We start from the raw sequence: 27,643 nt of genomic DNA, 5'->3' as shown, positions 1-27,643 counted from the left end.
TCCTAGATATACTCAGAACAGGTGAATGTGCTCCCACTGGGTACTGTGGTGCTCTGGAAAGATCCCCTCTGTATTCCCGCCTAGAACTTGGGAACAACAGAAGTAGAGAATGGTCCACAAAGATTCCGTTACAGTGTTATGTAAAAGCCTAGTGGAAGAGGAGGACTCTGAGTAAATTTCAAGCAGATACCCATTCAATTCACCTGTTTGCGCTTAAATACTGAATCTTAGTGCATTAACCAAAGACTCCCAGTTACTTGGCCCGTATTAGATGTGCATGTCAGAGGAAGTTGAGCCCTTTTGAATTGTTTAGAATTGCACTCATTCACCTTGTTTAAGCATAGTTGCTGGAGAAGGAGTTGTGCCAGGTCCTGCTGTTGTGCTGGGAGTTTATTCTGCTTCTCACAGGACACCAGTGGAAGATGCAGCATTGTACTCCTTGGGAATTGGTAGTGCTTGGTGACCTTTTCCTTCAGCACTTGCATTAACTTCAACATAAGTTTGTTTTCCTGTTGTCAACCCCTGATGACTCAGACTGGGAGCTTTTCCCCCTAGGTATCTCACAAAAAGGAAAGCAGTTCTTTTATTTGGATATAGCAATTGTGTATTTGTAAAAGAGTGACAGAAGCTGCAAGCAGGGCACATCAGTGGAAGCTCCGCGGGGTATGTGTTTTGATTCTGACACAGTATGATGTTTATCTACTGTTGTGAATTGGCACCAATGACATCTTTGTGCTAGTTCTGCCTGTTCACTTTCAGATGTCACTAGCCTTGAACGGTACCCATGCAATGCAACTCTTCTGTTCTACTAAATCAGTGGTTTTCAACCTTTTTTTCATTTGTGGCCCCCTAAACAATTTCAAATGGAGGTGTGGACCCCTTTGGAAATCTTAGACATAGTCTGCAGTCCCCCAGAGATCCACGGACCACAGGTTGAAAACCACTGTACTAAATAATCTTCTAGGTTTTCCCAGTGAATTTAGGACTGGGAGTCATTAATGATATTGTTAGTCTGTCAGCATTTCTATTGTAGACTCCAGTTATAAAAATTGGTTCTTGGTTGTAAATTCATGTTAAATGTTTTTCATGTGCTAAGAATATATGTATTACCCTAACTAATCCATGTGCTTGTGTTCAAGGGATGCTCCCTATTACCTTAAATTCTGCCATAAGTTCAGATCCCACTGCTCCCAAAATAGAGTCCTTCATTTGAGCAAAGGGAAATGCTCAACTACTTAATAGCAGTATCAGGACTGAGAGTCACAGTTCTTCTGTTCTGATTTCATTCAGCATGGGCCTTATTATCTCTTACTAGGATAACAAATCTGAGGATAAATCCAGCAATTCTGCCATTGGCTTTGTGGTGTATCTCACATCTGTAAGATCAATGCAAGCTGCAGTTAAATATTAAAAATTTCCTATTGGTAACTTCAAACAGTCAGTGAAGTAATAAATCTATGAGAGTTTCCATAGCATCATCTGTAGCTGACTTTAAAACAAACAAACAAACAAACAAAACCTTTCCCACTTTTAGGGAAGTGGAGCAGCAGAACAGCTTATGGATTCTGAGGCTGCTTCTCTTTTAAGCCTTAACTGCCCACCTTCCAAAAGGAAAGCAATCTCTGTAGGAAGATACAAGCTTGGATTGGATGCTGCAAAGACAGTGTCTTAATAGAGCTAGGTCTAGACCACAAAATTCAGATCCCTTGCTAAAGTCTGGGGCATTCAGTTCTGGGGATTTTAGTTTGGATCCAGCTCAGCTTCTGAAGTAAAAGACAAATCACATGAGCGTCCCCCCTTTAGCTCTGCCCCCTCTCTGCAGCGAAGGTGTTATGAATACGTGCCTGTCCTAGATGCCCTTTTCTGTACCTTGTATCTTCTAACTGCCAGCTCAGTCTTGACTAGTACTGTAAGCAGTGGCAAAAACTGCCTGTTATTCTTTTGCCCAGTGTTGGCTGGTGTTTTCTTCCCCCCCTTTTGCACGAGGAGATCTGGGTCATGTTGAAATGTTTCTGCTCTGACGCCAGAGCTTCAGGTTTATTATTCTAACCCCACCTCCTTTCATCTGATTGGACAGGGAGCTCTCCCAGTTACCTTTACAGTCTAAAAGAAGCTAGGGGAACTCCAGAAACTGGGAGTTTCATCTGTGGCTGAGACTAAGGAAAGAGTTCCTTCTGGACTGCCTGTGTCTGTGGAAAGGAATAATAGCAAAGCCTCTGCTGCGTGCTGGCACCGCAAGGGAAACAGCTTGTGTGCAGTAGTTAGTGGACAAGACAAGCTCGTTCACGGGAAGCACAAAGGGAGACCGGTCAAGTAGTGGGATGCAGGTAATTATGGTTGGTTGCGGCCAGGGTTCCGGGCTGTTGTGTTTTTTTTGCAGTCATTGTTGACAAAGCCGGATGCTGATTTGATGATGCTCATGCTGATGCCCCAGCTATATGAATGACACGGATTGGCTCTAATTGCTGTAAATGTGTGTGCACTTGCCTTTGTGACGGTGAATGGAAAGCTACAGAGTGATGCTGGAGCGAGGTGGGAGAAAGGCCATCGGTGTAATGAAATAATGTAAAGTTCAATGATCCTTCAGAATGTTTGGAAGAATCGATATTTTAAGCCAACCTGTTGAATGTGAATTATAAACACAGTTCCTCATCCCCTATTGTCAACAACTATAACTGAAATAAAAAAGGCAGGGGTGAGGGGAGGGAACGGTGTGTGTTTGTTTCCTGGGCATTGCCTTTTGATCAGTTTTGCAGTATTAAACGAGTAATTGTACTATCAGAAAATGTAATATTGTCTCTTAACAGAGGAGGTTTTAGAAAAATGACATTTATATAGTGAGATTATATTTTATAAGCGAAAATAATCCTTTTATAGTTCAGAATGTGCTGGAATTATACGACTCTGCTGCTTAGCCAATATGTTAATGTGGTTTTATTTATATGCTCCTTTCAGTAGCTGATTTGAACCTTTATTATTTGTTTCAAGGTCTTGATCTACACAATTATTTCCTGTAAAAATCATGGGGGTAATAATGGCCTTGAAATTTCTGTTCCTGTTGTGCAGAAACCCGTTAACAAGATGCTTATCTCAGAAATAACTCTCTATAGCAGCATTTTATGCCAGTATTGCAGGGATTGAGCAGAGCTGTGTGGAAACAACAACAAATATTTCTTCACAAGATATTGCAGAAAACAAGTCATAATAGAGCTGCAGGTTATTTTGTCCTTTGCCATTTTTTTTCACACACTGGTAATTTAAAAAGAAAGAAACTACCCAGAATTTCAAAAGGTTGTGCATGTTGATGCGAAACTTAATGTCAAAACAAAATATTGAAATTCAAACTTTAAAAAATATGTACCAAGACATTTTTAAAGAGAGATCCATTTTGAGTGAAAGTGGATTTTTTTCTCCCACTTAGAAGTGGTCCTGGTTTCAAGTGAAATGACACACAAGCTTGCACAGGTCTTTCATAAAACTGACCATATTTACAAAAATTGAGGGCAAAATGCAAAACCTATAGACTCAAGACTCTTGTTATGAATATTTTGCATACTGAGGCTGTCATTTTGCATTAGTTGGTGTTTAGGTACAAGTCACAACATGCAGAGGGCCAGATCCTGATATCTATCTTATGCTGAGTAACACTTTAAATCCACCAGTGGCCTCACTAAGTAAGGGTATCGGAATCTAGCCCACAATAGGCAGAATTATAGGCTGGGTTGGTCATGCCTCCTATTGTTAAGGTTGCCTGATACCTCCCATTAGAAGACCCTGTCTTCATTTGCTTACAGCTTTGCCAAATGTTAACCGTTGAGGCTGAAATTTTCCATGCCTTGTGTCTGCCTCAGGCTGATTATTTTTTTTTTTTTAAATTCAGCCAAAATGGCTCAATAGTTTCAGAGAAAGAGGCTAGGGAAAAATATTTTGTTTTGCCTCTGTTTAAAAAATTCAGATACCTTTTTATTTGAACAGCTCTAGTGATCCCATGCCTTGGAACAGAAAGTTGAAATTCCCCAGGGAGTGGCCTTTATCGCAGGGGTGTGCTTTTTGCTGTCCCTTGTGAAAATCTGCCCAAATTGGCCAAGCTATAAGTCTTTGGAAAATTGCAAGTTTGCATGTACTCAGAGACTTCTATAATTTTTAGCAGCTAAAATCTCTGAAGAGTCCATCCTCAGTGAGCATGCTCAGTATCTTTAAAAGTGACCTGCAAAAGAAAAGCCTGGGTTAGAAATATAATTACTTTCAATTCTAATCATCCCTCACACATTTTAAACAATCTTAATAAAAAACAGTTTCCAATTTGTGTGACTGGGTTTCACTTCTTTAGTATTTTGATGTCATAATTTCATTGTTTCTCCAATTAGCCATAGAGTCTTCCAAGGGAGACAAGACCCAAATTTCTAATTTAAGGCCCTGGAGGTGGGGGAAGAGCTGCTGTTAACATAATGAAAACTTTTCAGGCCTTTAAAATAATAACATAACTCCTTTTTTCCCTTATTTGTAAGCAGTGCCTTTATAAACTTTTCAATAATGTTTGAATTTGTTCACCAGTAGAGTTTAGCTGGATCCTCAGCTGGTATAAATCAGCTTTTGAAATTAATGGAATCATGCCAGTTTACAGCTGTGTAAGATCTGAGCCTTTAAGGGAAAGGCAAAAATACTAATTCCAATGTCTAGAATTTATTATAGTAGCAGGGCACCATATGATTAAGGAGACCTACATTCCCTGTCTGCTGACCTTCTTCGGTTCATCAGAATTCTTTGCTCATTTTTCATCACCATTTATACAGTAGAATCAGTAGAAATGTAAAACTTTCTTGAAAATACTCTAATACGTTAGTTTCAATAGTATGTGAAAGATGAATTGCTTTGGATATTTCCTCTCCATTTCCTCCTGGCTGATTTAGGGCCTGATCCAAAGCCTATCCAAGTCCATTGAAAGACAGCCATTGACTGCAGTGGGCTTTTGGATCGGGCCTATAAAATCTTTTAAATGCAAATTACCCTCCAATGTGGAATAAAATAATAAGACTTGGAGGAATGGAACAAATATCAAATTTCTTGGCTCTGTAAGGTAGATACAGTAAAGATTAATGTCCACACAAAATTACTGTTTTTGATTCAATGCATTCCTGTTTGTATCTGTGACATGACATTAAACATGGCAGGATGTGCTATTAAAATTAATATGGAACATAAAGTTCTAAAGTTTTCTATACGCCTACAAAGTGGGGTAGACTAGCTTTCCCTAATTTGGCATATTATTATTTCATTATATTATGAATCACAATTAAAAGATGTGACCCATTGGGTTAGCAGTAGATCATGAACGTGACTGAGGTCCAGTTATAGTTATTTGTACTAACTGTTGAGTTACATTTCTTTTTAACTCACCAAAAATAAAAAGTCACTCATTCATCCAGGCCATTTTAGTTGCTTTGGACAAATTTTCTAAATTCCTGTCACCAAAGCCCTCTCTTTTAGCTACTTGCATTAACAATCAGAAATTTCTCTCTAGGAAATATCAGTGACTACTACTCTATGAGCTCTGGTCAAGAGCTGAGAGTGAAATTACTCAATTCAGACAGCTGTTCCTGGGTCCTGATTTGAAATCATACCAGGAGGTATGTAATAATGTAAACAATATAAAGATCCCATATTTTCAATATTTACAAATTAAATATTTTATAATAAACTCTGGATATGAGGTAGTTCTGTCTAGAACTTTAATCACAGTTGAGTTAGCTAGAACTTACATAATTACAATTTTGATTGAAAAGGATATTGATAAGAAAACAACGCAGATGAAATGATCAGAGAGGGATTAGGACAAAGAAATTGATCTGGATGAGTGGGTCTCTATATGGGAAAGGGAATATACATCTTCAAAGGTTAAAAAACTGGGCGTATTTCGTCTTGAGAAAAGAAGACTGAGGGGAGACCTGATAAGTCTTCAAATATGTTAAGAGTTGTTATACAGAGGATGGCAATCAATTATTCTCCATGTCCACTGAAGGAAGGACAAGAAGTAGTTGGCTCATTCTGCAGCAAGGGAGATTTAGATTAGAACGTAGGGAACATTTTCTAACTACAAGGATAGTTAAGATCTGGGACAGACTTACAAGGGAGGTTGTAGAATCCCCATCACTGGAAATTTTTAAGAACAGGTTAGACAGGCACCTGTCACAGATGGTCTAGGTGTACTTAATCCTTCTTCAGTCAGGGGTCTGGACTAGCTGACCTTTTGAGGTCCCTTTCAGCCCTATGTTTCTATGATTACTGGAAACATGTAACCCCTTCTCCTATGGAAGTGTGGTATAATGTGAAATGTGGACTGTCTTTGTAATTGAAAAGATTTCACACCAAGTACTCTGATATGAACACCAGAGTTATGGATTTTCCGGTCAACCAGACATCCTCTGGAATTGGAAGTAATCAGGCAGCAGTGGAGGCAGATAGACAGACACACACACACAAAGACTTTACTGCCTCGGGGGTTTAGCCTTGGGCACAGGCACTGACTCCATGGGGGCACCGGGGCTGGAAGACCCACGAGGAAAAAAATGGTGGGTGCTCAGCCCCTATCAGCAGCCAGCTGACGCCCCTGCCCCCAGTGCCTCCTGCCTGTCATGATCAGCTGTTCCGTGGTGTGCAGGAGGCACTCGGGGGAAGAATGGGGACAGGGTGCACTTGTGGGGGGGGAAGAGGTGGGTGGGGTTGTAGTGGGAGGGGGAGAAGGGGTCAAGTGGGGGGCAGGGCCTGGGGTGGAGCTGGGGTTGAGCACCCCTGGGGCCTGTAGGAAGCTAGTTCCTGTGGCCCTGGGGCTCAAAGTTTCAGCTGGTGGGGAGAGGTTAGGACTGCAGCTGCAGAAGGGGGGCAGGACTGCAGGCAGGGGGTGGGGCTCAGGATCCTCAGGGCTTCTGACCCTTGGGAGCACCACGGCTCAGAGCTTTAGCTCCACAGACTCGGGGCTTCAGCCCTGTGGCTCCTTTCCTGGCTTTAGCGCTGTGGGGGACGCCGGGCTCAGGGCTTTAGCTACAAGGAGAACGCTGGTTTCAGCCCTAGCACTCCTCTCAAAGCTAAATCTCCAGGCTCCAGTGCCTCCCACTGAAATTGTGAGCAGATCCATGGGGAGTCCCAGTGCCCCACATGGGGCTTCAGCCTGGAATGGAGCTATGGGACTGAAGCCCTGAACCCTGGCACCCCTCATGAGGCAGAAGCCAGGAACGGAGCCATGGAGCTGAAGCCCTGAGCACCAGCACTTCCCCAAGATCTAAAGCTGAGTCCTGGTGCTTTGGAGGGGTCACAAACCTTGACACCCCTCCCCGTCCTGCCCCCACGGCTGAAGTCCATAATGTCTTGTTCAGAGTTACAGACATTTCAGAGTTAGACAACCACCATCCCCAAGGTGTCCAGTAGAACCTCAGACTTACATAGTTATTTAGAACTGTGGTCACCCTTTCTGCCATACTTCAAGGAGGAGGGCTCCCCAGCCAGCAGGCCAGAATCCTTAGTCAGGTTCTCTGTACCTAACTTGATCCTGAATAAGAACATACTACACTGAATATTTAAACATTGTATTATAACTTTGCCGTAATAAAAAGTTTAAATAAACAAAACCAGAACAATGAAATGTTAATTTTGTTGTGGCAAAAGCCATCTGTATTTTTAAAAAATAAATTAACATGGTCCAGTGCTTTATAAATAGCCTGATCAGCACACTTTTTTTGGTGGTCTGGAAAATCCTTAACTGGCAGCAGGATGGTAATGTTATGTCCACAAAGTGTTTGAATTTTTGGCACTGAATAGTTCCATATGTTGAGCATTGGGCCAGATCCTCAGTGGTGTAAACTGGAAGTCAATGGAGTTACATCTATTTGCACCAGCCCTGGATCTGGCCCACTATTTTAAGTTACAAGCTGTCATTGTCATTCAGTCCAAATCAATCTAGAATTACAAATAAACAATTAAAAAAATTAAATGCTATTTTTTATATAATGCCCCAGTTCAGTTCTATATATACTCTTGGGTGATATCATAAGACAGAAAATATAAATTCTGTATGGCACACAGTGTAAGACCATGCATATGGCATTATATTACTGATACCTCATTTTTCTCTCATACACAAATTAGGTTAACTTGACCACATGCATTCCATTGTTGCAGATTTGTTTGAAATTAATTTAAAATGTGACCTTCCCTCTCCCTGCATTCCCTCCTCTCTCCCCACCCCCCGGGCATTGAAAGAACTACCCTTTGATGACAACGATAAGATGAAGAAAATTAGCCACTATGTTACAAGCCAAGAAATCCTAACTGGCTTGGTCCATTATAAGCATATGCTTAATCTGTAAAATTTGAGTATGGATTTCTGACTGCTGTCTAAGTGTGTGGTGTTTGAGGGGTTTTTGATTCAGTTTTATTGCAACTGATCAATGTTTTGCTGTCTAAAATGCTACTAGCCAGCATGACCCAGTTAAGAGCGTATTTTGCAAAGAAACAAGAATTAAAGATTCTGTGCTGCTTGGTACATCATTGACATTATCCCATTGAACAAACAGGGCTTCTGAGAAATAACCCATTTCTAAATTTTCCAGACTGACCTCAATGGCTCTTCACCTTTGTAAATCTTTTAAGGAAACAATATTGCCAATACTCACTTGGTCTGATAAGGAGGCTCATCCAGACTATGGTATGTGGTACCCACCCCACTTTGGCATGCTCAGAACATCAGCTGTGTGATATCTCAAGAGAACATAAACTCTCTGCTATACTGCATGCCAAATGAGAATTTCAAAAACTAACTACTCAGCTTGCACCAGGAATATTTGTTTCATTGAGTCTAAAAGATCTTCTCTACTAATTCCCCACAATAGCAGTATGCACATATTCCACATTACTGGGAGATTTATGTTTAAGGGCCCTTCCAATTAAAGATCAGCTGAGCTCATACTATTCGTGTTTTTGTCTAATCCACAAATAGTGTGGTCTTTCCGCTAATGGCAAATGTTCAATTTGCACCTGTCCATACTTTCCCTTCTTCAAATCCCTCTCTGCTGCTGAAGAAGGCCATTTTACATGACTCTTTGTAAGACAATTCAATTGCAATGTGAAGGCTCCGCTCTGATCCACATATAGATCTCTTAGCCACAAGGTGGATGTCTGCACTTCTTCCATGCTTGGACTTCATTTGGAGTTCATAGAATGAAAATTACATTATGGGCCACATTCTGAAAACAGGTGTGATTCTGCCTAAATGGGTGCCAAACATGCCTAGGTTGTGCTGCTAAAAAAGTCCAAATTCTGGCTGCAAACAGCCTGCAGAAATACATCCATCCAAAAGATTAGAGTCTATCTGAACCTGTAAAGGCCAAGCCCCCTGTTCTCTTACAAGCTCCACCATAGATTCATTGGGACCATTAGATCATCTAGTCTGACCTTCTGCATAACATGTTCCCTAGTGCAATTTCTTCCTCTGAGAGTAGAAGTCAAATGCTTGGGAGTCTATGTGCAGAGGCCATAGGGTGGTGAGTATTGCTGCGTAAGAATGTGTACTATCCCTCATTAACCTTTCCATGATTCTTGCTAGAGGCCCTGTAGAGTCAGATCTCTGCATGTTTTCAGGGTAGTCAGCTATGCAGCTATTCAGGGTAGCACTCTGCCGTGGACCCTGGCAACAGCCCGAGTTTGTGTGTTCTTGCAAATGCGTGTGTATATGTAATTTAGAGAGACATGTGGGTAAGGTACTATCTTTTACTGGTCCAACTTTTGTTGGTCAGAGAGACATGTTTTTATGCTTACCCAGAGCTCTTCTTTGGGTCTGGAAAAGGTACTAAGAATGTTCTGAAAGGAGAACTTTGTCCCAAGTGTTCAGCATACTTTTATGAACAAAGACTGGATGGACAGGGAATTAGGAAAAGCCACTATAAAAACAGGGTTTTAATTTGGTCAGCCTCAGCAGAGAGACAAAAGATAGAAGGGGTGACAGATAGCAAACCACTTTCATTTCCCCCTAGAAGAAAGTGACAGATATTTATCTTTTCTTTGTAAGAACAGATAAAAATCTCTTTAATCTCTTTTGTTCACAACACTGTGATTGCCCTAAATGTAACCCAGTTTCATAGATTCCAAGACTAGAAGGGACCACTGTGCTCATCTAGTCTGATCTTCTGTATAACACAGGCCATAGAACTTCCGAAAACTAATTCCTTTGGAACTAAGCATTTTATTTTATTTTTTAAAATCTTGGTTTAAAAATTGTGTGTGATAGAAAATCCACCATGAATCTGGTAAATTGTTCCAACCGTTAATTACCCTCACTATTAAAAATGTATGCATTATATCCAGTCTGAATTTGTCTAGCTTCAGCTTACAGGCAATGAATCCTGTTATACCTTTCTATGCTAGACTGAAGAGCCCATTATTAAATATTTGTTCCCCATGTAGGTGTTTGTAGACTGTGATCAAGTCATCTTTTAACCTTCTTTCCTTGAGTCTATCACTATAAGGCAGGTTTTCTAGTCCTTCAGTCATTCTTGCAGCTCTTCTCTGAACCCTCTCCTATTTATCCACATCCTTCTTGAATAGTGGACACCAGAACTGGACACAATATTTTAGCAGCGGTTGCACCAGTGCCAAAAACAGATGTAAAACAACCTCTCTGCCTATTAAGATTTCCCTGTTTATGCATCCAAGGATCTCACTTGCCATTTGTTGCATCAGAAGCTCATGTTCAGCTAATTGTCCACAATGACCTTCAAATCTTTTTCAGAGTCACTCCGTCCAGGATAGAGTCCCCCATCTTGTAAGAATGACCTATGTTCTTTGTTCCTAGATGTATAATTTACATTTACCTATATTAAAACACAAATTGTTTGCTTGTGCCCAGTTTACCAAGCAATCAAGATTGCTCTGTAACTGTGTCCCATCTTGTTCATTATTTACCACTCACCCAATTTTTGTGTCCATTCGTCAGTGATATTTTATGTTTTTCTTCCAGGCCACTGATAAAAATGTTAAAAAGCGTAGGACCAAAAACCAATTCCTTCCTGTGGGACCCCATTAGAAACACTGTGATGAATCCCCTTTACAACTACGTTTTGGGACCTAGCGATTAGCCAGTTTTGAATCTATTCAATGTGTGCCATGTTTATTTTGTATTATTCTAGACTTTTAATCAAAATATCATGCAGCACCTAGTCATGTGACTTAGAGAAGTCCAGGTATATTTTATCAATGCTGATTTCCATAGTTTTGGCCAAAGTCTTGTGAGACTAGCTCAAAATATCGTGATAAAATAAGCTGTTTGAGCCAGAGAATGTTATTTTTTCTACAAGTAGCATCTGCTACTCAGTCAGACTGGCTCCTGTTGCAGTCATGTGGTGTTTTCCAGCAGGGGATGAGGAATCACACACAGCAGACAGATGCAGAGACATAACCAAGCCTAGAATTACATGGGAGAGAATGATTCAATGATGTATCTATTCCTCCTCAACCCTTCCTCTCTCCCCAGCTGTTCTCATATTCCAAATGGCAGACCTCATGCCATAGAATGTGGAAGACATATGGAAGCCCTTCCACAGACACAGGATATATAATTAGGCACCTAACTCCATATTAAGGCACCTAATACATGGTGTGACTTTTCACAGTGCTTCAATAGCATTTCAGTGGGAGTTTGCCCAGCATCTCTGAAAACCCTCTATTTAGGTAAATAAATATGGATTTGAGTGCCTCTGTCTTACGTCTCTTGAGTCTGAAGATTTGGGGCTTATTTTTAATGGACCTCTGAAAATGTTGTTACAAAATATGCATGCAACATAGTAACCTGGTCTAGGAGGAAACAATGTAGGCAGGACATGGGATTGGGAGTTAGAAGGCATGCAGTCTATTTCCAGATTTGCCATGGACTCACTGTCTGCATTTGGACAAATTATTTTATAACTCTGAATTTAGATTTCTCTATGTAATATAAGTGCTCTAAGGTATATAGATTAGTGCTGTTTAAGTACAAAGTATGATTTTTATTATATTTATCCATGTGCACATGTAAAAACCTCAAGTTGTTCCTGCTAATGGATGTCCTTGCCAAATTTTACATTTTAAAATGTATAAATTCATTTAATTATTTGGATATCGCTTTTAATCTCAGGTCGTTTTTCAAGTGTTCATTGGAAATTTTGCCTGAAATGTATTAAACGTAAACCTCCACAAAAGATAGTTGGACTAAATCTGATCAAATCCATCTTGTTTCTTTCCACTTAATTGATAACACTTACAAGTTTAGCCAGGCGTGTCAATTGGATGTAAAATCTTCAGTCATTATGTCTGTTATTACATGAGAAAGTAAGTAAGGCTTTCAACTTTAATTTCCCCATCTATCTCCTAGAGAACTGTAGTATCAGAGGGGTAGCCGTGTTAGTCTGGATCTGTAAAAGCAGCAAAGAATCCTGTGGCACCTTATAGACTAACAGACGTTTTGGAGCATGAGCTTTCGTGGGTGAATACATCCATACAGGCATCTGAAGAAGTGGGTATTCACCCACGAAAGCTCATCCTCCAAAACGTCTGTTAGTCTATAAGGTGCCACAGGATTCTTTGCTGCTTTTAGAGAACTGTAGTGTTCCTTCTCTTGTTAATATAATTAGTCTCAGACATATTAAGTTATGAAATTAAAAATACAGTAAACCAGTTAGAACGCGTCTTACATTTTGGACATGTAAGAAATAATGTCCATAAAAGTCAAATCCTTATGTCTCTTGTTTTTCTGTTAATATTATTTATTCCTCATTCTTTATAACTTTACCATCCACGTGTTAATGTTCTTGGGACTTAATCTTGTATTTCTTCCACACCCCAAACTCTTACTGGCTAAGGCACTTGGCTGACAGTGAAATTTTTAGTTTGTAAAAAGAAATTGTTCCTAGTAAAATATAAATGTTAAACACATAAAATCCCATTTTAAAGGTCAGGGTCACAAAGATGACAAGTGGGGAATTTAATGGATTTATATGTTGTTCTGCCCTCCCAATGTCTTCTGAAGTTCAGAGAGATTCCAAACTTTAAATGATTAACTGGTATTTTCCAGACTACCAGCCAAATGAATGCTTAGCAGAATGTGAAGATATGCCTGCAGTCCTCAGAAGATTAATGAGTCAGATCTGCATTCAAGAGAGAGAGATTGGGCCAGATACTGCCGTCTTTGTACAAACAAAACTTCCACTGCAGTCAAGGAAGCACCAACAAAAACATACATAAGGTAAGTAACTTCTGCTTTCAGTCAGTACCCTGGATTCAAGCAAATGGGCCAGATCCTCAGCTGGGGTAATTGGTGTAACCCTATTGGGACAATGCAATTTTTGCCTTTGAAAGAATTGCTAGATCAGACCATTGTCTAAGTTGATGGGTTTCTCAGTCATACTGGGCTAAGTCTTGTTTGTTCAGTAGGAAAAGGTCCCCCATTCTGGTTTTAGAACTTAATATTGTAATGCTCCTTCTCTTTCTTATGTCTGCCAGCTGTATTATTTATTTAGGCTCCCTGTAATAAGGACACCATTGTGCCTGAGTGTTGTGAGAGAAAACAGAGAGCTGGGCTCTGCCCTTGCTGTGCAACTATATCAACACACCAACAGAAGCCCTCTTCATTTATTTATTTATTTACTTATTTATTTTCGTATTCAAAGAAAGGAATGCGTACCTGATGACAAAAGCAGGCCTTAGTTGTTATTGCACCTCTTCAGCTGGGTCCTTGTCCCCTGGAAACTAAACATTCCTCTCTTGTTTAACTTGTTTCGTTTTTTTCCCCTGGAAGAGAAACAAATGGATTGCAGTTTGCTGGGGACTGTGTTTTATTCGAGTTTTGCAGCACTGTTTCTTATCGATACTTAGCTACAGACATGATTCCTGATTGTCTCTCCTAAATGGGAATTATTATTACATTTAAGTCTCAGACACGTAATACTGTTACCTATAGAAGAAGGTGGAATGGTAAAGGGAAGGCAATAGACTTTAAGGCACTAACAGCTTCCTATAGCTGGCTGGCAGTTCTGTCAGTGCTTCTTACCTAATAATGCCCTGACCCTAGATGTCTCTGGGAGCAGAACATAGCCCTAAGCTTCATTTCGAGTTGGTGGTCTCATCCAATTGCCAATGGATCAGTGGTCACATCACAACGTCTACTATCATTAGTACAACTGCCATTACTTTGGTATCCCTGCTGCCATGGTTTGGATGCCATGGAGACCTCTCTCAATGGTTCCACTGGCTCAGGACTGAGGCATGTTAACGAGGCTGCCAGAAGAAATTTGCTTACCCATGTGGCACCTTCACCCAGGCTAGTTTTAAATGTCACAAGTGATGGGGCTTTCTCTACTCCGTTTGGAAGACTATTGAGATTCTGTGTGGTTACTTTAGGTAGGACAGGCTGTTTAGTTAGTGTAGGAGACTGAGAACTAGAAAGCACCATATGGTCTGTCTGTGTTAATTTGTGTGTACAGTTGTGTATGCATATGTGATGATAAACACAATTCCCTCTGAAAGTCTTGGCCCTATAAATTCAGAAGCAATATAAATAAAACAAATCACAGAAGAACATGTATCTGTTTTCCTTCTGTTGGAGGACAAGAGCCAATACCATCGGTCTGAGCCTCTGAAGTGCACACTAGCAGGTAGCTGTAACAAAAGAAGCAGCTTGCCTGAATGGTGCTGCCTCACACAGGGCCACACAGAGTGGCAAAATCCTTGCTCTTACACAGTCTTATCCTGCAAAATGTTGAGTGCCTCCTGTGCTGCAGTAGGAGATGTCAATTCCCATTGGCTTCAACATGAGGTGACGCTCTCAGCACCTCACACAAAGCTCTTAGCGCACTGCAGGTTGAGGCCCATAATGCTAGCATCCTGAGGATGCCAAAGGTAAAAATGAAAGATTTCCTAAAAACTACAACAAATAATTATATCAAGTCACAAATTATATAATTTCAAAGCTACTTGCCTCCTCTGGGAACTTCAGTCTGATTTCCTGTCCACATTTAGCTACAGCTGCAACTCTCTCATTCAGACAGTGTTCTGTCTTTATGCCCTTAGTCATCATATTAGGTAGATTATGAAGTATAAATTCATCCTTTCTCCCTTCAGGTAGTGCTGCAAGAATACAAACTCTCCATATAGCAAGGTAAATCACATCTGTTGGAATAGGGCACTTTCCTCCTACAAATTATGATTATCCGGATTCACAGTATGTATCAAATGAAATGTAATGCCTGATATTTCATATATGATATATTCCCTCAAAAGGGAATTTGTCACGTTCTAGGCTTAAATTTTTCCTTTGCTCAGTGTCATGGCACTAATTTTAGTTATAACTCCTGAGACCAGGTTAAACAATTTGATCTCTTTAATAGGATTTAAGCTCTTCAAACATTTGTACTTAGTTATGTTTTCCTTTAGTCATTATTTAGGCAAATGTATTCTTTTCTTTTGAATTAATACGTTCAGGGTTTTGCTTTCAATAGAACAGAAGTTGTACATCCTTAAAAGGGAACATGTGGGAAACTTGTTTGATGTTTGTTTTTATTTTCTAAAGGGACATTGAAATATGACTTGATTGTTCAGACTTAAAGATTCATGAACTACTTCAGTAGCAGGCAAGTATTTAAAACAACACAAGGAATTGGTGCTCATGTTCTGGTTGATAAACCCAACTCAGTTTTTAAAATGGTGTCCTCTTAGAAAACCAAATTTAAACTCTGTTGAATATGAATTGCGGTAAAGGGACATTCCTATCTCCAGACTTCATAAAATCATTGTCACATTGTCTATATAGGTTTTTATACCATGCTCATGACCAGAGTATTTGAGTGCCTTCCAGTAGTGCATTTAGTGATGTGTCTGAGGGTAGGTCTGCACTGGAGCTGGAAGGTGTAAATTCCAGTTTGAGGAGAGAGACCCGCATTGGCTCTGATCAAGCTAAAAATAGAAGTGGCATGAGCAGTGTCACGGTCTAATCTCCCCAGTACGGGTCTTGGCCAGGATTGTACTTAGGGTTGCCAGCTCCTCCCATCACTCATACTGCTGCCTATATACTTCTGTTTCAATCAGAGCTAGTGCAGTTATATCTCCGCAAGCCTTAGTATAGACATATCCTGACATATGTCTCTTGTGGCTTATTCTCTCATCCTCTTCCCAGCGAAAGAATTGTGTATGCAGTGGAGTGTTCTGGGTAACAAGGTATTTTGTTGTTTGTTTTTTTTTAACGTCACTTTGCTATGTGATTATGTTAGAGAAGGAAACGTGAACAAATGCACCTGGCACTTGGAGTGTAAGGTGGAGAGGTTTGTGATGGTCCTTTGTTCCTGGGGCAGTTCGTTCCACAGTCTGACCAATCCCAGGAAAGTTCTGTCTCTCTCACAGATGAACCTTACTCTTATTGACAAGAGTTTCATTGTACCAGCCAGAGGAGCAGAGTCAGCAACCTTGCCTTCATCTCGGAGTTCTAAGTGGTCTTACAGGTCAAAAGACTCTTCTATTGACTTTCTATGCATTTGCAAACCCACACTCCTATTCTCAGTTACACACATGTGCCTGGGTAATACTCACCTGGGGGCAGGAAAGGAAGGCAGCACTGTCTCCTGGAAGTCAAGAGACTTGGATTCTGTTCCCAGCTCTGAGCTGTTGTGTGACCTTGAGCAAGTCACTTCCCCCCTCTGTACCTCTCTTCCTCTTCTCACTCTTTGTTTCATCCATTTAGACTTTAAAGTGTCTAGGGGCAGGGTGTGTATCTATAGCTATGTCTACACAATTCTCAGCTTTCGTACATACTCACACTAGCTCTCATTGAGCTAGAGCGCTAAGAATATTAGTGTAGTACTAGCATGGGCAGTGACAAGCGATGACATGTGGCCTAGCTATGCTGAGTACAAACCTGCCTGAACCCAGTGAGTCTGTACTCAGGGCAGCTAATCCACGCCAGCACTAGCTGCTGCCAGTGCTACCCCAGTTACTACTACTGTTTTTAGCACACTGGCTAGTGTGAGTGTAGACATATCCTATATGGTCGTGCAGTGGCTAGCGAATCGGGGCCCCTATCTCAAGTGGGGCATTTAGTCACCATTGCAATAACATTGGTCTTTTTATTGTTGTAGTGGTCATCATTACAGTCAAAGCGGGTGAGTAGATTTTATGTCTGTGTTACTATATTTTAATGGAGACAAACCCTCCTTGTAGCTTTGCCTGAGTGAAGAATGATTTAAAAACCTAGTGAGAACCTTGGGATATGGTCCATGATGCATTTGCAAGAATTGTTAAAATAATGGGCATTTAATATTGCCATACATCTACAAAGTCCTGTAAAAACATTAACTAATTTGGTAGAAAATACTGAATAACTACAACATACTTCTGCTCTAATGCAGTGATTGGGGATTAACTGGAGTAGGAAGGATTCCAATGAGAAAAGAATAAGTATGTCTGTGAGATCAGTATTTCAATCTTCCGTCCTACTAACTAGGTTGATTTACTAGTCAGTGTTACCATATCTGTGACGTCTGTCATTAGGATATGTTTTCCAGCAGTGTTATTCCGTGCCTGTCAAGCTGCTGCTGTTTGGATGATCTTGGGGAAAAATAGGAAGTATTTTTTATTTTTACTCTGCGTTTATGCATCCGCTGACCTAGTTTTCAAAACCAACACTCTCAGCAGCCATCTGTAGCCCTGCTGGTGCCAAGTAATGAAAATATCATTATAAGGTAATATCCCCAGTGGGTGATTTAAGGTTTTTACAGGTAGTGGTTGGTATTTGCGTTTGCAGCATTTTACTCTCATTTTGAGTTCCAGTTTCTTGAGCATACATTAAAGCAGGCTACACAGCCAGGTGTGCATAAGATTTTGAGTGTTATGGGATAATGGAAAAAAACCCCTTGAATAGAGTACTTAGTGGATTATCTTTTTCATTCGTTTATTTTCACAATCTCTCCTGTTATGTGCCCAACTGGCCTGTTAATTCTTTTTACCTGCTCCTTTTTCACTTTATGCTTGATTTAAAATCTTCTTTATCAGACTAGGTAGCAACCAGTTTGTTGTGTTTGAAGTTGAAGGAGGAAAAATTTTCAATGTTGTTAGGAGTCATTTTGACTTCAGATTTGGCTGACATGTCTATAATTAGTGAAAACGTACCACAAGTGACTGAAATAAAGAATAGAATAAAGAACTGCCTCACAGTGCAGAGTGCTAGTCCTGTGGGCAAAATCTCATCTCCTATAGCAGTTGTACACCAGTATTGCATATGCTACGCTCCTACCACCAATGGAGGTCAGTGTCATTCTAAGTAACACTGCAGGAGTGCAGAACACATACTAAAGATGTACAGTTCAGGTAACAGATTTATAATGTAGACTGAAGAGGCAATTTTGGGCCTGTAGTAATACTCCAATACTGCCATACCACCTTGTGGTGCTGTGATCCTGTCAGAGTTCACAAAGTAAGCATGCATTGTTGCCAGCTCTTGCAACTTTGTGAACTTTAGGATGTTTCATGTGTTGTTTCTTAAAGCCTGAGCTGCAAGAATGAAAAGATTGCCTGAGAATCTTGGCTTTCATTTAAAAAAAATCTAATTTTTAGCTGTCGTGATCATAGAGAAAAACTTGAAAATGTGAAGTGAGTGCACTCTAAAGGGTCAGAAACCCTAAGGCAAATGAAAAGAACATAAAATATATTACTCTTACAAAATCTTGTGTGTTTTTAAGCCAATCTCTTGATCTTTAGGGCCTGACCCATGATTGTTGAGCCCTTGGGGTTCACTGTGGTGGGTTCAGCTCCCAAGAATGCCAAGCTGCTGCAGGAAATAGTGCTGATGATTCAAAAAGGTGGTACTCTTTCCTCTGAATTGGTACTAAAAACCAGTGCTTCTGCAGTGTTAGCAGGTGCTGCACGGTTGGAAGTACTGTCTTTTTAGGATAAGATGTAGGACAGACACCTTGACCATTGGTGGTCGTTAAAGATGCTGTGACATTTTTTAAGACAGGGGAATGGTTAATGTCCGCATCCTAGGAAGTCATTCTTCTTTACTTCCTGTCCTAAACAACTTTATGGTAAACTGCTGTTGCATTCTGTCTTAGAGATGGCTGCATTTCAGGAGTGACTGAAGTGATACTGTGTAACTCTTACTGACTGGAGCTAACACAAAGATGTTTTATGTTTTAGTTGTTAATACTTGTGAAACACTTTTCCATCCTTGGGTGAAAAATATTAGAGAAGTGCCACAGTTTTTTTTATTATTTTTTTCTGTTTTGTTTTGTTTTTTTAATAGGCAATTAGGGCTGTCCAGCGATTTAATAAATTTTCAATTAGTATTCTATTGTTTAACAGTGCAATTAAAACTGCGATTACATTTTTATCGCAATTAATTTTTTTGATTTAATTGTGATTAATCGACAGCCCTATAGGCAATGTTTGTTTAAAAAAAATTCAGTTATTTCTTTTTTGGTCTACATATTGGAATCATTCTGTAACTGGCAAATGCTGCCATTGTGTTTAGTGGCAAGACTTGGCTTTATTCATCCCACCGGTGCACAGGTACAAATTACACAGTTCTGCACAGGAGGGCCAGCTGTTGCACTGTTTGCACTGCTGTCCTCCCCAGAGTTTCCACCAGGGGTAGGAAATTCTGTTCCTCTCCGAGTCATTGCCCATGTCCATTCCACTGTAGGTCTGTGCACATCCTGTGCACAGTTGTTGGATATTTTTTTCCCCTCAGCAGCATCTGTCAGGGTGGCATGAGCACCCTCTGCTGCCTCACACTACTGTGTGGAAGTATAAGAGGCAGAGCTTTCACTGAGCCCCCTCAGTTCCTTCTTACTCCCTGTGACGATTGTTGGAGCCTGTGTTTTTGCAAGTCCTTTCCTCCTTCCTCATATATATGGCACCCATTTTGCCTAGTTTAGAGCATGTAAAGCTATATTTAGAAAGTTAGATTTTAGTTTTTAAGACTTTGGCTTCCCCAGTTCCCAACTGGGTGCCAGTGCCAGGGTCAGGCCTTGGTCTCCAGGTTTCAAGTCTTTTCTCTCTTGCAGCAGACCTAGATCTGTGAGTGATCTGCACCCTTCCTGTCTTAAATGCCTGGGGGAATCACGTGTTAGTGACAGATGCCACATTTGTAGGGGTTTTAAGCCCCATCCCAAAAAGGACAGAGCAGCCAGACTCAAGTTCCTTTCCATGGAGGCAGCACTTCGTCCACCCTCAGAGCCTTCCTGCTCAGATCAGGGGCTGAACAAACTGGAATCTACGACCAGAGCTCCCGTTTGTTCCATGCATAGAGGCTGTTCTTCATCCCTGGTGCTGGAAGAAAAGCGCCGAAATACCTGTAAAAATCTGGCCATAAGTGACATACTGAAAGGTACCTAGAAGCTCATGGCAGGACAGAGAATTGAACCCAACTCTCCCAAGACCCAATATGGTGCCAGACTACTGATCTATCCATAGACTCAGTCAGTGCATACTCCTGAAAAGCCTTCAGAAGAGAGATTTTAACACTATCAAATGATGAGCTCCACTTCTGTGTTTTCCAGTGGTTGTTGGTATATTATTTCTTCTTTAGTCAGGTAGGTCCGGAAGTAGGATAGGCCTTTGATCCCGTCTCAAAGGTATGTAGGCATTCAACTCTCATTGATTTCAGTGGGAGTTAGACAGCTAAATAGCTTTGAGGATCTGGGTCTTTGTGTCTGCAAAGCTTTGACAAGTCAGTCATCTCTGTTGTAGGTGCTTGAAAATTACTGGTAATAAATTGTGGCTGTTCGGAGACAGATTTATGGTAGTTTGTGACTTATTTTTTTTAAAAGAGCCTGGATTGCTGCTTCCAGAAAAATCTCAAATTAACAAACCCAGCGCTGTAATCAGGAAGTTCCTATATGCCCTTTACACTCAACAGACAGGCAGTTTCAGAGGTCAGCATGATTTACTCATCAAAATAACCCACGTGCTCTGCCTGCTTTTTCTCTTCACTAAACTATAAACAGTGTTCTCAATCTTTATTGTAGTGACTTCACCATCACCTGCTCAGAGAATGTGGTGAAGTCAGTTTAAAAACAAGACCAGGATTGCTCCAGGGAGCCCTTTATAAAAAATTAAATCTAGCCACAAAGGGAGTGAACGTTTAAAGGATGTTTAAAAAGCTTATCCAGTTTTCCCTGGACATTAGTGCTTTTCACAATTTGAGCCTTATTGCCCAGGAGGTTCTGTAATTAACCATTTGGCAGTTCAAGTCGGAGTGATAGTGCTCTTGGATTGGCTATTTTGGGGCCTCTACCTAAAAGTGTGACATTTTTATCCTGTTAGAGTAGGAGTCTATATTGCGTAATACAGTGCTGGATGGGAATTGTTTTTCTTTTGTATATCTCTTGAGTGAATGTACGTACTGGCTGTGGGAAATTAGGGTTTTACTGCAGGAGTTCTGATTGAATCAAATTTCTAACGGCATTCCTTCCATACAGTTTTACAAACAGTAACATTAAAAAAAAGAAAAAAAGGCAAACCATAGTGGGTAGTTATTCTGTTTCCCCAGAGCATCCTGTCCTGACATATGTACAGTCCCTTGCCCTGCCTCTCCATCCCTCATCCCAGAAAGTAGCACATTCTTCTTTTAAGGAGCTGAGATGAAATACTTGCAATTCCATTTAATTATCTCTCAGCTAGTAATGTTTCCCATGGCTTCCTTTGAACTCTACCTTGGAAAAAAATTCCTGAAACCCAAAACTGTTGGCTGGCTTGGTGTAGCTTCCTCCTAGGAAAACCATGGGACAAAGGTGGTAGATCTTCAGGGTCCTCTCTCTGGAGTGACAAAGGACCTGACCACCACATCATGGGAAGTAATTACATTTCTACGGGAAACAAATAGGACCTCTGCATACTAGCTCCTGATGAGTGTCCCTTCCACCTGCTTCTTCTGATGTGTTCCCAGATTCATTGAAGTTTTTCAGTTCTGTTCACACAGCAAAGCAGCAAATAGTGCAGGAGTTATGATCACTGGTCAAATGGATGGCCAAAAATAAAACTCTAATTAATAATTGACTAGCAAGATAAAGAAATATCTGTGGTTGCTGTTTGCTTTCCTTGCCTTTCCAATGCCGCACCAACACTGAGCATGGTGGAAGGTAATCAATCAAAGAACAGTTTCCACTTGTTGAGCTGAGAAGTTACAGAAGAAAATGGCTTCAGAAGCTGAATGGTATTTAATCTCTGTGAACTGCAGAGGGCTGTCCTGCTTATATGAAACATCCAAGTCACATGACAGCATAGGAAGCTACTTCCCTGACATCTATCTGAATCCCACTGCAAGATGTGTTGGGTCCTGTTTTCAGAATTTCTCAGCCACAGTCTTTCAGATCTTTTCCAAAGGCTGAAGCTGGAATATGACTGTAATGTGTCACCTCAGTATTTTGAAATGAAAGCCTGGAGGTTATAACATTTGAACAATCTAGATTCCTTGGAACCAAAGGTTCAAAGCCTGAGAGGGTTAATTCAGTCCATTATTCACCAAAGGCAGGTCAATCAGATACCAGTGCGGTGTGTGTATATGAGTATTTTGGATGGCTCCATCTTGTCTAATCTCTCTATTTAGAATGCATCAATCACTATGATATGTACATCCCTATCTGTTTTGTGCAGACACTGAGTAACAGAAAGTGGAGTTCCCGTTACTCCATGTTGCCCAGTGTCTCATTTGCTGTGAATCTGGGCAGAGTGAAGATTCTGCTGATCCAGGGCCTAAGAGATTCCTTCATAGTCTGTGGGAGAAAGTGGTGGTTCTGTGAGGTCATAAAGTGAAAAGGTTTGGGGGGGCCCTGTGATGCTACCCTAGGAAGGACAGAATAATGGGGGTAATTACAGAGACATTGCGACAGAAGGACAGAGTGGGGAGAATGGCAAAAGGGAAAAGGAAATTATGTTTTCTGCAGAAGTACCTTATCCACGTTACCCATTGAGGTGTAACTTGGCTCTCTGATAACCTCCAATATGCCTGCTGCCATTTGCTACCATTCAAAGAGAGCTGCCCACAGGAAAACAGATCAAGGAAACACTGTGGAAACTTAAAACCACGTTTTGAAGTTGCCTTAAGAGCAAGGCTGACTTGAGGGGCATGTAATCACAGGAGGCATCACCCACTTGGGGGCAGAAACTGTTGATGACAAGAGTCTTGACCTTTTTCACTGGGAAACATGTGACCGTGACAAATGATTGGACGAGATTCACAAGGCTAGAATGAAATTTACCAGAAAAAAATAAACTTCAGAGTTGTTGAAACCATCACCGTTCCATGAGCCCAAGACTGTAGGGAACAATCCTGCGCACAAGGTGGAGAAAGATGAGTTAATAGGGCATTTCTCTCTCTTATATTGCTCAATCTAGTACAGACGCAGGAGCTCTGCTTGCAGGTTTTTATTAGTGGGGGTCATCTCATGCCTGCGGGGCTGGCCTAAATCTGAGAAATATGCATTTATTTGCGTGGAAAAGGGAATCCAGATACATGATAAATAGTGAAGAGAAGGTTTGGCAGCTGGAGGCATATGAGTACTTTTTTGAAACTTTCTATAAAACAAGTTAAATATAGAGGCCATGCCCAAGGGAACCCACACGGCCTGATTACACTGTGGGTTAAAAACACTTTGTTTTGTATGGAGACCAATTCATCAGTGCCCTACAGCACCTTTGTAGCTTGCTGTGTCCTTGCACTCAGGCTGCAGGGCAGCTATAAAGCCCCTCTGGGGAATAACCCCCACATAAGTAGCCTCTCTGGTAAGCACTAAGCTGGTTTTGCAACCTCCCCAGGAACCACTGCCTCAAGAAATGTGCTGGGGGCAGGAGGAGATGTGGCTGGGGGATTCCTATGCCTCAGCTATTGCCTAGTTGCTGCAAGGAACAATGAGAACTGAGCTCTAAATTAGGGCAGGTTCTGGATGAGGGATGTGCATTTTCTCTGCCCCCTAGTCCCTGCACTGGCACACAAGGGGAATTCAGCTCATAGAAAATTTGGCACCAGGAAACATTGGTTATAGTTGAAACTATCTGAGAATTCCCTTTCGTCGTGTTTTGAGCAGCTGGAAAAATAAAGGTGAATGCAAGTTCCTCAGAAATAACTTGGTACATTTGGCGAGGAAGACTTTTGAAAATGTACATAAAAACATTTCAAAAAAAGTAGTGAGAGCTTCCTATCTTGCAAAGTCTTGACACTGAAATGTCAGGCAGAGGGTGATGTTTTCCATTTCATGGGTTGGTTATGCAGTGATGACACCTGAGTTGGTTTCTCATGTCTGCCCACTGATTTGCTGTGTGTTCTTGGGGATTACTCTCTCTGTGCCTGAGTTTCCCAATCCCTAAAATAGGGATAATAATAGCTCCTGATCTCACAGGGTATTGTGAGGCTAAATTAATGGTTGTAAAGTCCTTTCAGATGCTTGGATAGAAGCTGCTACAGCAGTGTAAAGTATTACTGGGAGTGAAATGTCTTGGGCTGCCTCTGAGATTAATTTGTAAACCACATGAATGGAGGAATGACATTTTCCCCTACCTCTATCTACTGAAAAACTCTCATGTTTTAGGAAGCGAGACAAGGCCAGCTGACTAGGCTTAGCTAACTCATGCAGTCTCTCTTCTTATTGCAAGTCTCCAGTGAAGCTCCAAAATTACATTGCAACACATCTACATTTCACTCACAGACATCTCTGTCCCCAACCCTCACATTTTACAACTTTTATTTAATTTTATTTTTTACTTTTCTGTCTGTCTCATCCTGGTTTTCAGTTATAGCCGGTGCTGTAGAGCTGTTGTTTACAGCCTGTTATTAAACTTGCATTGTTGTATCTAACCGATATGTTCAGACTAGATTTAACGAGTGGAACACTTTGTTTCATTTACTCTTGTGGAAACCAGTGATAGCAATGTGTAGCAAGAGATTAGGTATAAATGATTATGAAGTTTACAGAACTGAGGGATGTGGGAAAATACATTCCTCTGATAAGTATTGTACTCAGGTACCATTCTATTGTAATATTTGTGTGTGTGTGTGTGTGTGTCTGGGTTTGGATTTGGTTGTTTTGTTTTCTTTCTCTACTGAATGTTCAGAGGACATTGGATAATTACACTAGTTTCTTCTCCAAGTACATTCAAGTATAATGATATTTAATAACTGGATCAAATACATTAAAGAAAGAGAGACTTTGGAAAGGGGTAGTTGTCAAAACAGTGAGGTTGTTAGTAAGCCATTAGTTTCCATTAGGCGCTAAATGTGATTAATTAGATAATGTTTATTCATTGCTCTTAATGTGTACAAAGCACTATATAAGTGCTCAATATTATTGTTAATAATTGCATTTTGTAGGCTGGCAACTTGGCTTTGAAAGAACAAGTCAAATACAACTATGTGGCTACCAAATTATACAAAAAGTGTCTTGTAGTTAAAGAACAGGACTGGAAGGAGGGAGAGCTGCCCAGTCATGCTACAATTCTCTTTCCAATCATGCTATAATTTCATGCTGTGACCTTGGGAAAGTTGCTTAGGCCCAGATCCACAAAGGGATGCTGAGCATCACAACACCTAATGAGATCCACAAAGCCTGAGTTAGGTGCCTGGGCTCCCAGTATAATGAATGAGGAGAGAGAGGGGCCTTATATAGACTGATCCACAAAGCCAGCCAGTGGGAGATGCCAGCCAGAGAGGTGTATGCTAAACCCTGTCCCTCTCTCTGAGATAGGTGCCTGTGTCCCAGCTGCAGGGATGCACCAATCTCTGCTAGCGATCTACAGTTGGAAACCCCTCTTCTGGAGTCAGGTGGCTAAGTCATTTCATGTGAGAATGAATTGGGCACCAGCCTCACATCGTTATAACTTTTAGCCCAGTGGAGAGAGAACTCACTTGGGATGTGGGAAACCCAGGTTCACTCGCTCACTCTGCCAAAGGGGGAAAAAGAATATTTGAACAGGGGTCTCCCACCTCCCAGGAGCGTGCTCTAACCACGGAGCTAAGGGGCAGGCTGATGTGAGGCTCTGACAGGTTCCCCTGTGGATAAGTAATGAAAGAGCGATTTGTCCAGAGACAGTGTGAGTGTGACTCTAGCCTGCTGCTTAGAGCACCCACCTGGGACACCCAGGGTCCAACCCACCAGCACAAAGGACTAATTAATTATTTATCCACAGGGGGACAGCTTCAACAGGAGAGATGGAAGGAGTCCCACATTGAAATATCCCATAGCTCAGCAGCTAGAGCCCTCTCCTGAGCGGTGGGAGACCCCTCTTCAAATCAGTTCTCCCTTTCTGGCAGAGGAGGGAATTAGTCTCCTACATTCTAGGTGAGTGTTTTAACCACCGGGCTAAAAGATAAAGTGGGTGACAGCACTGCCACCTTTTCCTTCAGCCAGATTTTGAATGGGATCTGATCCAGTAGGTGGCCTTTGAGCATGCCTACCAGATTGGGCTCTGCAGGCAAGACACGTGTTTGCCCACCTGTCTTCCTTGGCTTCATGGATCACTCTGGGGCTTAGGTGGGAGACAAGCATCTGGATGTCTAGAGTGAGGCATGCTCAGTGGCAGAAACTTAGGCACGTAGGGAACCTAGGGAACTTTTATTCTGAATACTTAGATGCCTAGTTAGTTTTGGCACCTGCAGGGTTTGGTGGCAGCCAAGCAGGAGTTTTGTGGAGCCTAAAACTGGGATTAAGGTGCCTAAGTACCCTTGTGGATCTGGGCCTTAAGCTCTTTCTGCCTCAGTTTCCACATCCGAAAAACTGGGATGATGATACTGTCCTCACTGTGGGATTGTGAGGTTTGTTCAATGTCTGTTTGTAGAATGCTGGGAGAGCCTCTGAGAAGAGGTACTGTAGAAAGGCAATGTATTATTGTGAGCAGTGCTAGTAGCTGCAAACTGAAACCTCCGAGAGATGCAGACAGGAAACTCTTTTCAGCTGACCTAGTTTATATATCCAGTTTCCTAAATCACACACACCGAAATCCCAATCCTTAGTGTCGTCTTCTGTGCTGTGACTAAAATGGTTGGTTAGTTTTCACAGTGGACTCTGGTTATTAGCAGTCCTGATAAAGACAACTTTCAGTTACTAGCAACATTTTTCCTGAGAATCGGTCCCATCCCATTGACTTTATCATTAACAAGTTTGGGATATTAGCAACTGCCATGCCACTTATTGACAACTCTTTTCCAAGACAGGAAAAGGCCCTGGCTGCAGGCAGGTTTGTAGGGCTGCAGCCCAAGAAGGAAGCGCTGAGATGTGCTGAGCACTAGTCGCAGGCAGTCTTAGCACTTCCTTCCCTGGCTGCAGCCCACATAAACCTGCCTTTTGCTTATTGGAAACTTTCAGCTAATAGCAACCTTTTGCTGGGAACTGACTAGTTGCTAATAAGCGGCATCCGCTGTATTCTGTTAGCTGTAACTATGTGTTCACACACCTCTGCTCCTTTTTTTATATATATTCATTTCTCTCCTCCCCCACATCAGATATTATAGAATCCACTAATTGTCACATGTGTTTACCATCCCATCCATTGTCTAAAATAAGTTGGAAATAATGTCTTGGGGACATCCTCCCCAGATTCCAGAAGGCACCAAGACTTCTGAATAACAAAACAAGAGACTCTGCCTCAG

General features: G+C 41.3%; 1 long non-coding RNA gene across 1 annotated transcript; it reads right to left on the bottom strand.

Annotated features, from left to right (window-relative positions):
* Positions 1–3,978: 3,978 nt before the first annotated feature.
* Positions 3,979–13,803, bottom strand: LOC127055701 (uncharacterized). The gene is made up of 3 exons (XR_007775575.1): positions 13,703–13,803; positions 7,437–7,543; positions 3,979–4,207 (listed from the first exon to the last, which is right to left on the bottom strand). It is a non-coding gene; the product is annotated as an uncharacterized LOC127055701 (long non-coding RNA).
* Between the last annotated feature and the right edge of the window lie 13,840 nt (positions 13,804–27,643).

Source organism: Gopherus flavomarginatus, chromosome 7 (assembly GCF_025201925.1).
Source record: "Gopherus flavomarginatus isolate rGopFla2 chromosome 7, rGopFla2.mat.asm, whole genome shotgun sequence".
Taxonomy (NCBI): Eukaryota; Metazoa; Chordata; order Testudines; family Testudinidae; genus Gopherus; species Gopherus flavomarginatus.
The sequence above is the reverse complement of the archived record's forward strand: the minus strand, read 5'-3'. Positions and strand labels throughout refer to the sequence as shown.